The sequence below is a fragment of the Arachis ipaensis genome, chromosome B6 (assembly GCF_059453495.1).
Source record: "Arachis ipaensis isolate K30076 ecotype BB chromosome B6, ASM5945349v1, whole genome shotgun sequence".
In the NCBI taxonomy this organism is placed as follows: domain Eukaryota; kingdom Viridiplantae; phylum Streptophyta; class Magnoliopsida; order Fabales; family Fabaceae; genus Arachis; species Arachis ipaensis.
Window position 1 is genome coordinate 127,981,865 of NC_142441.1, and position 2,700 is coordinate 127,984,564.

The following is a 2,700-nucleotide window of genomic DNA, read 5'->3' on the forward strand; positions in this document are numbered from 1 at the left end:
CTTTAGAGGGATCCAAATCAATCAGCAATTTCCTATTTTCAATCAACTGCTGAGTTTGACAACTCAAGTGTCACCAATTACTCAACCAAAGCCAAAAGGAGAAAAATCCAAATTATTTATATCATAAATAGAAGAAAGCAATCATAAATCTGAAATATCTCAAATTGCATTAAATAGAATATTCAAATCTAACATGAAGAGTTCATAAGCCAATTTGGCAACATAAGTAATTAACAAGTAAAAGCATTAGAATAAATAAAAGTAGAAGAGAAACATAAATTAAAGGAACATTGAACCTGGAATAAAGAAATAACCATAAACTAAGAGGAATCCTAAATCCTAAAACCTAAGAGAGAGGAGAGAGCCTCTCTCTCTAGAAACTACATCTAAAACCTAAAATTTGTGAATTATGAATGTTGTATCCATGAATAGATCAATTCTCCAACTTTATAGCCTCTAATCTGTGTTTTCTGGGCAAAAAATGGGTCAGAAACAGCCCAGATATTGCTCCCAGTGATTTCTGGTATGTCCAGCACGTGGCAAAGTCACGCGTGAGCGTCGTCCACGCGTTCGAGCGGATTGAGTTTTTGCCAGGTCACGCGTGCGCATGATCCACGCATGCGCGTCAGCTATCTTCAAGGAAGCTATGGCAAATTATATATCGTTGCGAAGCCCCGGATGTTAGCTTTCCAACGCAACTGAAATCACCTCATTTGGACCTCTGTAGCTCAAGTTATGGTAGATTTAGTACCAAGAGGTCAGGCTGGACAACTTTAGCAGTTTTTTCAATTTCTTGTATTCCTTCCACTTTTGCATGCTTCCTTTCCATCCTCTAAGCCATTCCTGTCCTATAATCTCTGAAAACACTTAACACACCTATCACGGCATCGAATGGTAATAAGAGAGGATTAATATTAGCAAATATAAGGCCAAAGATGCATGTTTTCAATCATAGCACAAAATCAGGAAGGAAAATGTAAAACCATGCAATTTATATGAATAAGTGAGTAAAGAGTTGATAAAAACCACTCAAATTAGTACAAGATAAACATGAAATAGTGGTTTATCAGCCATCACCAAACTGTGGTGCAGGCGGTGGAGAGGAAGAGGCTATAGGCATTGTTAGGAACAATTTTGCATATGAAAACTCAGTTTCATCAAATTTTACATGTCGAGTAATATAAATCTTGCCACTTTTGGACAAACATTTATATCCTTTAAAGTTAGTAGCATAGCCAATAAAAACACACTTTATTGATCTGTTTTCAAGTTTATTTTTATTGTAAGGCCTAATAAAAGGGTAGCAGCTGCTTCCAAAAAATCTAAAAAGACTATAGTCTGGTTTCTTATTAAACAATTTTTCATATGTAGATAAATTGGAAAGAACCTGAGTTGGAATACGATTGATTAAGTAAGTCGAAGTAAGAACTGCTTCATCCTAATAAAGCAATGGCATAAAGGCAGTGGAAAGCATAGCTAGACTCATCTCTATGAGATGTCGATGTTTTCGTTCTGCAGTCCCATTCTGTTCATGAACATAGGGACATGAAAAGTGATGAGTAATGCCTGCTCTTGCCAAGAATTCAGAGAAGGCATTGGAGGTATATTCGCCTCCATTGTTTGTTTGTAGTTCTTTGATTTTGTGTCCTGTCAAATTCTCAATGTACAGTTTATACTGCTGAAAAGCTAGAAAAACTTGTGATTTTGCAATTAATAAAAAGGTAAAAGTATATCTTGAGAATGCATCAATAAAGGTAACATAGTATCGAAATCCAAGATGAGAAATATGAGGAGAGGGTCCCATACATCAGAAAATACCAATTCAAGAGGAGTAGTATATATTGTATTAGAGTTAGAAAAAGGTAACTTGTGCATTTTTGCTTGTGCACAATTTTTACATACATGAGTATTCTCATTTACATGCTTAATCGAATGTTGAATATTACATTGAAAGAAAACTAGTTTAACAGATTTAAGAGATAAATGCCCTAGGCGTTTATGCCACAAATCTAACACTGAACAAGACACAGTAAAAGCAATAGGGGAATTGAGTGAATGAGAGGGTTGAGAGACAAAAATATTTGTGAATTGATATATGCCCCCTTTACGTATATCTTGTAAGAGCACTTTCTGTGTAAATTGGCATTTCACACGATAAAAATTAGCAAAGAATTTAAAATAGATATATTTATCATTAGCAAATTTCGAAACACTAATCAAGTTCTTGGTGATTTGTGGTGTGTGTATCAAGTGCTGGGGATTAAAATATCTTTTGGAATCTAAAGAGTATAGAAAAGAATTTCCAATATGAGAGATGGAGATACCTTTACCATTACCCACTTGAACCTGTTCTGGGCCCGTATATTTTGAACATGTCAACAAGTTTGATTGGTTTGGCATCACATGATGAGAAGCCCCAATATCTGGGTACCAAGCAGGATCTGCACCAGTATTGGGAGCAGCAAGAAAGCAGTGAGATGGTGAAAGGATGGTACTGGAAGGGGAGGTGTAGTGGATGCAGTGGAAGGTCCTTGAGGAGAAGTAGAAAAGGTTGACTAATTCTGATTATAAGCCATGTTTATGGATTCTGTTCTTGATTCTAGGAAGGGGGTGGAATATCTTGATTAAAGCAATTGAAGCAATGCCACGCAATGTCACCAAAACGGCCACAAACTTGGCATTGAGGTCGATTTTGCTGAG